This window comes from Neofelis nebulosa, chromosome X (genome assembly GCF_028018385.1).
Source record: "Neofelis nebulosa isolate mNeoNeb1 chromosome X, mNeoNeb1.pri, whole genome shotgun sequence".
Lineage (NCBI taxonomy): Eukaryota > Metazoa > Chordata > Mammalia > Carnivora > Felidae > Neofelis > Neofelis nebulosa.
The window spans coordinates 115,082,638-115,095,646 of record NC_080800.1 but is presented as its reverse complement, the minus strand read 5'-3'; the positions used below and the strand labels follow the sequence as shown (position 1 = coordinate 115,095,646).

Genomic DNA, 13,009 nt, shown 5'->3' with positions numbered 1-13,009 from the left:
GTATTCCATGATGTGGATGTACCACAAATTGTTTATTCACCTACTGAGGAACATTTCGATTGTTTCCAGGTTTTGCTATCGTAATAATGTGCTATAAACCTAAATGTACAGTTTTCTGTGTGGATGTAACTTTTTAATTTCCCTGGAATAAATGCCCAGCAATGCAATTTCTGGGTCATATGGTATGTTTAAGCTAAAGTTGAATGTTAAGCTTTTAAATACACTGCCACACTGGGGCGCCTGGGTGGCCCAGTCAGTTAAGCGGCTGACTTCGGCCTAGGTCACGATCTCGCGATTCATTGAGTTCTAGCCCTGTGTCGGGCCCTGTACCGACAGCTGGGATCCTGGAGCCTGCTTCGGATTCTGTGTCTCCCTCCCTCTCAGCCCCTCCCCTGCTCATGCTCTGTCTCTCTTTGTCTCTCAAAAATAAATAAATGTTAAATAAACTGCTATGCTGTTTTCCAAAACAGATTGCCACGTCTACATTCCCACCAACAATGGGTGAATGATCCAGTTTCTGGGCATCCTTGCCAGCATTTGGTATTGTCACTGTTTTTTGTTTTGTTTTGTTTTGTTTTGTTTTTACTTTAGACACTTTCATAGGCGTGTTGTGATAGCTCACTGTGTTTTAATTTGCATTTCCCTAATGGTTCATGATGTTGAACACCTTATAACTTACTATCTGTATATCCTCTTCAGTGAAATGTATGTTCATTGTTTGATTTCTTGTTCAATTTTAGAGTTTTTAAAAAAATGTAGACATGAGTCCTTTCTCAGATGCATGGTTTGCAAATACTGTGTCTAAGACCGTTGCTTATCTTTCCATCCTCGTAACTGAGTCGCACAGCCAAAGTTTTAAATTTTGATGTAGCTCAAGTTAACGTTTTTTAACGACCATACCTTTAGTGTCGCATTTAGAACTCTTCCACTAACATGAATCTTGAAGTTTTTTTTTTTCCTGTTAAAAATATTGTATAGTTTTACGCTTTAGATTTATTCTGGTGTTCCATTTTGAGTTAATGTTCTGGTGTTCCATTTTGAGTTAATGTTTCTAATGTATGAGGTTTAGGTTGATTTTTTTTTTTTTTGCCTGTGGGTGTCTGATTCCTCTAGCACCATTTCTTAAAAAGAGAATCCTTGGGGCGCCTGGGTGGCTCAGTCGGTTAAGCGTCCGACGTCAGCTCAGGTCACGATCTTGCGGTCCGCGAGTTCGAGCCCCGCGTCGGGCTCTGGGCTGATGGCTCAGAGCCTGGAGCCAGCTTCCGATTCTGTGTCTCCCTCTCTCTCGGCCCCTCCCCCGTTCATGCTGTGTCTCTCTCTGTCTCAAAAATAAATAAACGTTAAAAAAAATTTTTTTTAAATAAAAAAAGAGAATCCTTGCTTGTTGAATTGCTTGTGCGTTTTGTTTTTGTTTTTGTTTTTTTTTTTTCACAAATCAGTTGAATATCTTGTTTTGGGTCGATTTCTAGGTTCCCTCTTCCGTTTGATTGGCGTATGTGTGCCTTCCTCTGCCAACGCCACCTGTCTTTGTTACTAAAGCTGTCTAGTAAGCTTTTATATCAGGGAGAGTGATTTCTCCCACGTTTGGATTGTGTGGCAAGATTATTTTGTTGCGGGGTGGGGGTGGGGGTTACCAAATTACTTTATTTCAAGGAGTGGTACAAATGAAAGAAGTAGATGTTTTGGTACAACTTGGAGAAAAGGTAAACGTAACCCCAACACGCACGCACTGCCCCGCTGACCTGGGAGGTCACCCTTGAGGCAATGGGAAGACAGCGTAAGGCGTAGCTCTCCTTATCACTGTTTCCCAAGGTGTGCTTGTCATAGACACTTGGCCCTGCCAGATTCCAGAGCCCCCCGTCTCGCCCAGGTTGATTATGTGGTCGCCGACTTCGGTGAATTTCACCTGCTCGTTCACGTAATGCGTCTCCGTGAAGTCCCTCGGACAGGGTCGTTTTTATGAGTGGCCAGTTCGTGCAGTTCCAGGGGTGAGTGATTCACGCTCTTCTCCAAATGTAATGCACACTCTATTCGCAGTCATATCAGGGTCTGGTTCCTTGATACCCTGAAGGAAGATTCGGGCACCTGGTTGGTTTTGCAGCTTCATCAGTTTCTCGGCGTGTTCCCTCTCCTCGTGCGATTGGCGAAGAAAACGTTTGGCAGAGTTCTTCAAGGCCACGCCTTTGCGGTCAAAGTAGTAAGGCGTGTTAGGTAGACGGGGCGGGGGGGGGGGGGTGGCGTAGAGCTCCAGGTTGCTGTGGTGGTTGAGGGTGGCCTCTGAGTCCTGGTGGTAGTTCTGGCACACCCGTGAGGGGGAGGCGGTCGTCAGGGCGGTGGCTGAGGACGGCCAAGGACAGGGTGCGTGGCTGCGTGGTGCTGGAGTGGCTTCGGGGGCTGTGGGGAGGTTCACGGGCACCGTGAGGAGATGGCAGAGGGCTGGCTCTGAGCGGAGAGCTGGGGTGGGGGACGAGCGCCGGGTTCTGCCAACATACTATTGAAACAGGAAACTGCAGGGGCTCCTGGGTGGCTCAGTCGGTTAAGCGTCCGACTTTGGCTCAGGTCATGATCTCACAGTCTGTGAGTTCGAGCCCCGCGTCGGGCTCTGTGCTGACAACTCAGAGCCTGGAGCCCGTTTCAGATTCTGTGCCTCCCTCTCTCTCTGCCCCTCCCCTGTTCATGCTCTGTCTCTCTCTGTCTCAAAAATAAATAAACGTTTAAAAAAAAAAAAAAAGAAACACAAAACTGCAGTGACTCACAGTGGAGACTCAGTATTTTGAGGCAAGATTATTTGAATTATTCTAGGGCCCATAACTTTCTATATACATTTAAAAATAACCTGTAGCTACAAAAAACTCTTGCTGGGATTTTGATAGGGATTCCATTAAACCTGTGTGTGTATTTGGAGGAATTTACATCTTCACTCTGTTGAGTTTTCCAGCCCCTGGACATGGTATGGACACGTATGTCCATTTCTTTAGATCTTTGATTTCTTTCATCAGCATTTTGTAATTGTTAGCATACAGGTCTTCTATATCAACTTATCCTTGAACAAGACACTTTGAACTGCATAGGTCTGCTTATGTGCAGTTTTTTTTTTTTTAGTAGACCCACAATATTACATTAGTTTCAGGTGTACACCATAGCGATTTGACGAGTTTATACATTATGCTGTGTTCAACTCAAGTGAAGTTACCATATTTCCTGATATGTTGCCGTCACGGTACCGTTGACTATATTCCGTACGTTGTGCCTTTTATTCCCATGACTTATTCATTCCATAACTAGAAGTCTGTATCTCCTACTCTCCTTTACCCATTTTGCCCAACCCCAAACCTCCTCCTCTCTGGCAACCATCAGTTTGTTCTCTGTATTTATAGGTCTGATGTTGCTTTCTGTCTATTCATTTTTTTTTTTTTTTAGGTTTCACTTATGAGTGAAATAATATGGTATTTGTCTTTCTCTGTCTCACTTATTTCACTTAGCATAATAGCCTCTAGGTCCATCCACGTTGTCTCAAATGGCACAATCTCATCCTTTTTTATGGTGGCATCATATTCCATCATACAGATGGCCACATCTTCCTTATCCATTTGTCTATTGAAGGACACTTAGATTGCTTCCGTATCTTGGCTATTGTAAATAACGCTTCAGTAAACATAGGGGTACATATATCCTTTCAAATTAGTGTTTTCGTCTCCTTTCGGTAAATACCCAATAGTGGAATTATTGGGTCGTATCATATTTCTGTTTTTAATTTTTTGAGGGTCCTCCACACTGTTATCCATATTGAGTCTGTCAATCTACATTCTCACCAACAGTTCCTTTTCCTTTAAATCCTTGCCAAAACTGGTTGTTTCTTGTCTTTTTGAGTTTTGGCCATTCTAAGACAGGTAAAGTGATATCTCATTTTTTTTTTTTTAAGTAGATTCTAAGTAGACTCCCAACATGACCTGACTTGAACTCATGACCCTGAGATCAAGACCTGAGCTAAGATCAAGAGTTGGATGCTTAACTGACTGAGCCACCCAGGCGCCCCTCATTGTGGTTTTTGATTTGCATTTCTCTGATGATTAGTGATGTTGAGCATCTCTCCACGTGTATGTTGGCCCTCTGTACGTCTTCCTTGAAAAAATGTCTATTCCAGTCCTCTGCCCAGTTTTTAATCAGATTTTTTTCATGTTGAGTATAAGTTCTTTATATATCATAGATATTAGCACCTTGTCAGATACATCATTTGCAATATCCTCTCCCGTTCAGTAGGTTGTCAGTAGTTTTTGTTTTCTTGATGGTTTCCTTTGATGTGCAAAAGCTTTTTATTTTGAAGTAGTCTCAGTAATTACATTTTGCTTTTGTTTTCCTTGCCTCAGGAGACGCATCTAGAAAAATGTTGCTGTGGCCAGTGTCAGAGAAATTACTGACTGTTCTCTTGTAGCATTCTTATGGTTTCAGGTCTCACATTTAAGTCTTTTTTACAAGCTTATTTATTTTTGACAGAGAAGGGAGGAAGGGGCAGAGAGAGAGGGCGAGAGAGAGAATCCCAAGTAGGCTCTGCCCTGGCAGAGCCTGACGTGGGGCCTGAACTCATGAACCAGGAAATCATGACCTGAGCCAAAATCTAGAGTCGGATACTTAACCAACTGAGCCATTTAGGTGCCTGTAGGTGTTTAATCCATTTTGAGTTTATTTTTGTGCAGGGTGTTGAAAGGTGGTCTAGTTTCGTTTACGTGTAGCTGTCCAGTTTTCCCAGCACAGTTTATTGCAGATACTGTCTTTTCTCCATTGTATATTCTTGCCTCTTCTGTTGTAGTTTTTAAAAAACTTTATTTATTTATTTTGAGAGAAAGAGAATGAGTGGGGGAGGGGTAAAGAGAGAGGAAGACAGAGGATCTGAAGTGGTGCTTGAACTCATGAACCATGAGATCAGGACCTGAGCCCAAGTCAGACGCTTAACCGACTGAGCCACCAGGCGCCCCTCCTCTGTCATCGACTAATTGACCATATAATTGTGGGTTTATTTTGAAGCTCTTTATTCTTTTCCATTGATCTGTGTCTGTTTTTTTTTTTGCCAGGACCATACTGTTTTGATTACTACAGCTTTGTAGTATATCTTGAAATCTGAGAGTGTAATACCTCCAGCCTTGTTCTTCTGTCTCCAGATTGCTTTGACTCTTTGGGATCTTTTGTGGTTCCATACAAATTTTGGTATTATTTGTTCTAGGTAGGTGAAAAATGCTATTGGTGTTTTCATAGAGATTGCATCGAATCTGCAGACTGGTTTGGGTAATATGGACATTTTAACAATTGCCAATATTCTTCCAATCCATGGTGGACTATCTTTCCATTTGTTTGCATCATCTTCAGTTTCTTTCCTCAGTGTTTTATAGTTTTCTGAGTTACAGGTCTTTCGCCTCTTTGGTTAAGTTTATTTCTAAGTATTTTCTTCTTTTTAGTGCAATTGTAAATGGTGGTGTTTTCTTAATGTCTCTTTCTGCTACTTTGTTATACGTGGATTTTTTTTATAGTACTTTAAATATATTTTCTTTTTTATGACTTGCTTATTTAAAAAAATTTTTTTTTAACGTTTATTCGTTTTTTTGATAGAGACAGAGAGTGAGTGGGGGTGGGACAGAGAGAGAGGGAGACACAGAATCTGAAGCAGGCTCCATCCAGGCTCTGACCTGACAGCACAGAGCCTGACCCTGGGCTCAAACTCACAGACTGTGAGATCATGACCTGAGCTGAAGTCGAACGCTTAACCGACTGAGCCACCCAGGCGCCCCTTTTATGATTTGCTTATTAATATTTTCTTTCCTTTAGCTTATTTTGTTGTAAGAATACAATATGTAAGATAACATACACAATATGTGTTATCCCACTGCTTATGTTGTTGGTAAGGCTTCCAGTCAACAGGTTATTGGTAGTTAAGTTTTGGGGGACTTAAAAGTTATACAAGGATTTTGATTACTACAGCATTGTAGTATATCTTGAAATCTGGGATTGTGATACCTCCAGCCTTGTTGTTCTTTCTCAAGATTGTTTTGGCTATTTAGGGTTGGCGCCCCTAAGCCCCGTGTTGTCAAGGACCAACTGTACATGTTTTGGTAGGTGTAAATCTATGTATTTCATTTTATTTAGAGTAATTTTAAATATTGCATTTTTAATATCTGGCTTTGCATATTCATTCTTAGCAAACAGGAATGCAGTTTATTTTTGCACATTAATTTTGTATCTTCTGACCTTGATGAAATCACTCCTGGTTCTAGGAGTTTATTTTTCTTTTTGTAGATTGCTTGACGTGTTCCATGATAAAATCTGCGATTTCATATTATTTGCGGAGTTATAATTTTGTTTCTTCATTTCCAGTCTGTATGCCTATGTATATATACATACATACATCTATATCTATATATCTATATATCTAGATCTAGATCTAGATCTCCTACTGTAATTGCTAGAACTCTCAGTACTGTGTTAAATCACAGTGGTGAGAAAAAATCCTTATCTTGGGGCACCTGGGTAGCTCAGTGGGTTAAGCATCCGACTCTTGGTTTTCGCTCGGGTCATCATCTCACAGTTGATGGGTTTGAGCCTCCCATTGGGCTCAGGGCTAACAGCACAGAGCCTGCTTGGGATTCTCTGTCTCCCTTTCTCTCTGCCCCTCCGTCACTCGCATGCACTCTTGTGCGTGTGCTCACTCTCTCTCAAAAATAGACAGATACTGTATATTTTCACTCTTATGTGGATCCTGAGAAACTTAACAGAAGACCATGGGGGAGGGGAAGGAGGAAAAAAAAGTTAGAGAGGGAGGGAGGCAAACCATAAGAGACTCTTCAATACTGAGAAAAAAACTGAGGGTTGATGGGGGGTGGGGGAGAGGGGAAAGTGGGTGATGGGCATTGAGGAGGGCACCTGTTGGGATGAGCGCTGGGTGCTGTATGGAAACCAATTTGACAATAAATTTCCTATTAAAAATATATAAATAAATAAAAATTAAAATAAATAAACTTTAAAAAATTAAAAAAAAATCCTTATCTTAAACCAAGAAACAGATTGTTAACTGTAGAGAACACACTGATGGCTACCAGAGGGAGGAAGGGGGGGTGGGTGAAATAGGTGATGAGGATTAAAGAGTACGCTTATCATGATGAGCACTGACTAATATGTAGAATTATTGAATCACTGTATTGTACACCTGAAACTAATAAAGCACTATGTTAACTATACTGAAATTAAAATGAAAAGGCTTTAATTAAAAAAAAATCTTTGTCTTATTCCTGATCTTAGTGGGGAAGTATTCAGTCTTTCTACAATAAGTACAATGTGAGATGTAAGCTTTTTCTAGATGTTCTTTATTGAGTTGAGGGTAATACTCCTCTTTCCTGAGCCAAGATTTTTTTTTTTTAAATCCTGAATGTGTACTGGATTTTGTCATACTTTCTGTCAGTTGATAGGATCATAACATTTTCCTTTTTTATCTTGTTGATAATGTGGATTATAGTGATTGACTATCAAATGCTGAACCAGCCTTGTATACCCAGGAAAATCCCACTTGGTCATGAGATATATCTATATATCTATATCTATATATCTATATATATAAAACATATATGTTATATACGTATATATACGTATATAAACATATATGTTATATATGTATATATATGTATATATACATATATATGTATATACATATATATATACATATATATATATATATACACATATGATAGATTTAGTTGACTATTGTTGAGGATTTTTGCATGTAATTTCATTAATGATATTGGCCTTTTCTTTTTTTGTACTTTGGTTTTGGTTTATGGTAATAATGGCCTCCTAAAATGAGTTGGGAAATGCTTCCTCATTTGTATGTTCTGGAACAGTTTATGTTCCGGCATGAATTCATTCTTTGTATGTTTGGTAGAATTCGCCAGTGAAGCAGTGTGGTTCTGGAGAATTCTTTTTGGGGAACTTTTTGATTACAAATTCAGTTTCTTTCGTGGTGGTAAGGCTATTCAGCTTGCTCATCTTGTTTGAGTTTTGCTGGTTTGTTGTTTTCAAGGAATTTGTCTATTTCTTTAACTTGTTGAATTTATGGGCATAAAGTTGTTTGTAGTATTGTGTTCCCTTATTATTTTTGACGGTCGCGGGATCGGTAGTAGCAGACTCTATTTTATTCCTGATAGTGGTGATTTGTTTCTTCTCTTTTTCTCTTCTCAGTGTTGCTACAGGTTTATCAACTTTACTGATTTTTCCAAAGAACCACCTTTTTGTTTAATTAATTTTCTTTATTGTTTTGCTGTTAATTTCATTGATCCCTGCTCTGATATTTAGTATTTCCTTCCTTCTGCTCGCTTTGTTTTCTTCTTCCTTGTGTTTTCTTCAGATAGGAAAGTAGATTGTTTACTTGAAATCTTTCATTGGAGTGTGATCATTACTGCTATAAATTTCTCTCTTGGCACTGCCTTGGCTGCATCCCCCCAAGTTGATGTGTTACATGTTTTTTTTATTCAGTTTGTTGTACTTTTGCATTTCCCTTGAGACTCCCTCTTTGACACACGGCTTACTTAAAAGGGAGCTGTTTGGTTCTCATGTGTTTAGATATTTTCCTGTTGGCTTTCTCTTACTGATGTCTAGCTTGATTCCATTATTGTCAGAGAATATGCTGTATAATTTAAAGTTTTAAAATTTGTTTTATGGCCGAGAATATGGCCTATATTTGTAGATATTCCACGGTTCTTGAAAAAACTGGGTATTCTGCTGTTGGGTGGAGTGTTCTTTGCATGTCAGTTAACTCCTGTCGGTTGAGTGTGGTGTTCATGTGATCTGTGTTGCTGATTTTTTGTCTAGCACTCCTGTCACTTGCTTGGAGGTGGGTGTTGAAGTCCTCAACTATAATTTTGGATTTGCCAACTAATCTTTTCAGCTTGATCAGTTTTAGCTTCATGTGTTTTGAGGCTCTGCCTTTTGGTGTACACATTTAGGATCTTTATGATTTCCTGGTGGATTAATCCTTTTAGCATTGAATGTCCTTCTTTACTGCCAGGTTTTCCTTTGCTCTGATGTTTCCTTTCTTTTCTTTTCTTTTTTTTAAGTAAACTCTTCTCCCAACGTGGGACTCGAACTCATGACCCTGGGATCAAGAGTCCCATGCTTTAGCAACTGAGCCACCCGGGCACCCTATATAGAATTTTTACGTGTATCTTATTGTGTCATTGTTGTAGCTGTTGCTCCGGGTTTCACAATATGCATATGTGACTTATTACAGTCTACTGGCATTGGGGTTTTAATACTTCAAATGAAGTATGAAGCCTTACCTTGATTTTGGTTCCTTCTCCTTCCCCACTTTCAAATGTCATTGCCTTGATAGTCAGATGATATTAGTTCTTTTGTTTTAAATATCAAACATGATTTGTGAAACTCATGAGGAGAGGGATAAGCCTAATGAATATGTATGTATGCTGTTTCCATTGCTTCATCTTTCTTTTTTTTTTTTTTTTTAACGTTTATTTTATTTTTGAGACAGAGAGAGACAGAGCATGAACAGGGGAGGGGCAGAGAGAGAGGGAGACACAGAATCTGAAACAGGCTCCAGGCTCTGAGCTGTCAGCACAGAGCCTGACGCGGGGCTCGAACTCACAGACCGCGAGATCATGACCTGAGCTGAAGTCGGCCGCTTAACCGACTGAGCCACCCAGGCGCCCCTCCATTGCTTCATCTTTCTATCCGTTGCTTCCCATCCAATTCTTTTATCGTTTGCTTCTCTTTTAAAAACTTCCTTTATGGTCTTCAAGCTGTACTACAAAGGCGTAATCATCAAGACGGTATGGTGCTGGTACAAGAACAGACACTCAGATCAAGGGAACAGAATAGAGAACCCAGAAATGGACCCACAAACGTATGGCCAACTCATCTTTGACAAAGCAGGAAAGAATATCCAATGGAATAAACACAGTCTCTTCAGCAAGTGGTGCTGGGAAAACTGGATAGCGACACGCAGAAGAAGGAACATGGACCACTTTCTTACACCAGACACAAAAATAAACTCAAAATGGATGAAAGACCTAAACATAAGACAGGAAGCCATCAGAATCCTCGAGGAGAAAGCAGGCAAAAACCTCTCTGACCTTGCCCACAGCAACTTCTTGCTCAACACGTCTCTGGAGACAAGGGAAAGAAAAGCAAAAATGAACTATTTGGGACCTCATAAAAATAAAGAGCTTCTGCACAGCGAGGAAACAATCAGCAAAACTAAAAGGCACCTGACAGAATGGGAGAAGATATTTGCAAACGACATATCAGATAAAAGGGTTTATGTCCAAAACCTATAAAGAACTTATCAAACTCAACACCCAAAAAACAAATAATCCAGTGAGGAAATGGGCAAAAGACATGAATAGACACTTCTCCAAAGAAGACATCCAGATGGCCAACCGACACATGAAAAAATGCTCAACAGTCTCATCATCAGGGAAATACAAATCAAAACCACAATGAGATACCACCTCACACCGGTCAGAATGGCTAACATTAACAACTCAGGCAACAACAGGTGTTGATGAGGATGTGGAGAAAGAGGATCTCTTTTGCATTGCTGGTGGGAATGCAAGCTGGTGCGGCCACTCTGGAAAACAGTATGGAGGTTCCTCAAAAAATTAAAAATAGAAATACCCTACAACCCAGCAATTGCACTACTAGGCATTTATCCAAGGGATACAGTTATGCTGTTTCGAAGGGGCACAGGCACCCCCATGTTTATAGCAGCACTATCGACAATAGCCAAAGTATGGAAAGAGCCCAAATGTCCATCGATGGATGAATGCATAAAGAAGTGGTATATATATTCAATGGAGTATTACTCGGCAATCAAAAAGAATGAAATCTTGCCGTTTGCATCTACGTGGATGGAACTGGAGGGTATTATGCTAAGCGAGATTAGTCAGAGAAAGACAAACATCATATGACTTCACTCATATGAGGACTTTAAGAGACAAAGCAGATGAACATAAGGGAAGGGAAACAAAAATAATATAAAAACAGGGAGGGGGACAAAACAGAAGAGACTCATAAATATGGAGAATAAACAGAGCATTACTGGAGGGGTGGTGGGAGGGGGGATGGGCTAAATGGGGAAGGGGCACTAAGGAATCTACTCCTGAAATCATTGTTGCACTAGATGCTAACTAACTTGGATATAAATGAAAAAAATAAATGAAAATTAAAAAAAATCAAGTTCACCTACAGAGTATGTATAAATAAGTAAATACATACATACATACATACTTGCTGTAGCCATTTTTTAAAGATAGGTCTCCTGATACTAAAGTCTTTCCATTTTCCTTTGTCTGACAATGATGTTACTACTTCTTTCCTGAAGGATAATTTCACTATATAGAATATAGACATAGATACAGAATTTGTGGTTGACATTTCTTTTCCAGGACTTGAAAAAATGTTGCGCCATTTCCTTCTGGCCTCCGCGTTTCAGAGGAGAAGTCTACTGTCATTCAGATTGCCCCCGTTCTGTAGATAATGTGCCAAAAAACCCTGGCAGCCATCAAGATTTTTTGTTCGTCTTTAGCTCTCAGAAGTTTAGTTGTGATGTATTTTGGCGTGAGTTCCTTTGGCTTTGTACTGTTTGGGGTTCATTCAACATCTTGAATCTGTAACTTTTCTTCTTTTGCCAAAATTGGGAGAATTTCAGCTATTGTATCTTTGGCCCCACTTTCTTTTTCCTCTGCATCTGGGATTCTGATGACATGAATGTTGCATCTATTTTATTGTCCTAGAGGTCTCTGAGTCTCTCTTCATTAGTCTGTATTTTCTCTCTTATCAAGTAAATTCTGTTCAGTGTTTGGTGAGTTCTACTGCATTCTCTTTGAATTTGCTGAGTCTGTCCTCTGTCATCTCCACTGTGCTGTTGAACCCATCTGGAGATGTGTTTTTTTTGTTTTTAGTTTATTGTGTTTTTCTTTAGCTTTATAATTTCCATTTTCTTCATTTTTTTATAACCTTTACTTTTTTGCTGAGGTTTTCTAATTAGAAAATTTAAAATTAAAAAATATTTTTTTTAATGTTTGTTTATTTTTTGAGAGAGAGAGAGAGAGAGAGAGAGAGAGACAGAGCATGAACAGGGAAGGGGCAGAGAGAGAGGGAGACACAGAATCTGAAGCGGGCTCCAGGCTCCGAGCTGTCAGCACAGAGCCCAATGCGGGGCTCGGACTCACTAATCGCCAGATCATGACCTGAGCCAAAGTCGGACCCTTAACCGACTGAGCCACCCAGGCGCCCCTTGATTGTTTTTTCTTATTCAAGTTGTGATTTTCCTGGTTCTTTGTGTAATGATTGGTTTTCATTTGTTTTCTGGACCTTTTATCCAGTATGTTAGTAGACTCTGGGTCCTGTTCAGTAGGCAGTCAGCTGTTAGGCCTAGCCCACATGTTCTGGTTAATTTTTCTGGGCTGTGATTCCAATGCCAATTTAACATTCAGATCCTTTGTAATATTATTTTGGTAATTAAAGTTCCAAGTCAGTTGGTGTTATAATATAGAGATTATCTGGGTGGGCCTGACTCAATCAGGTATGTCCTTTAAAAGCAGAGAGTTTTCTCTAGTTGCTAGCAAAAGGAGAAGTCATATTCAAAGTACATGACAGATTCAATGAAGTATTCGTAGCTTTGAAGATTTGTGGGGGTGCGGGTGCATGTGGAAGGACCAAAGAGTGTTCTCTAGGTAGGAGCTGGGAGCCATTTCTGGCTGAGACCCAGCAAGAAATCAGGGATTTCTGGGGCACCTGGGTGGCTTAGTTGGTTAAGCATCTGACTCTTGATTTTGGCTCAGATCATGATCTCTTGATTTGTGAGACTGAGCCCTGTGTCAGACTCCATGCTGACAGCATGGAGCCTGCTTGGGGCTCGCTCGTGCTCTCTCTCTCTCTCTCTCTCTCTCTCCACCACCCCCCCCCCCCGCCCCTCCCCTGCTCGTGCTCTGTCTCTCTCAAAATAAATAAATAA

At 40.2% G+C, this 13,009-nt stretch overlaps 1 pseudogene; it reads right to left on the bottom strand.

The window, feature by feature from the left end:
- Positions 1-1,643: 1,643 nt before the first annotated feature.
- LOC131502154 (ferritin heavy chain-like) overlaps positions 1,644-13,009 on the bottom strand; it is a 32,629-nt pseudogene continuing 21,263 nt past the window's right edge.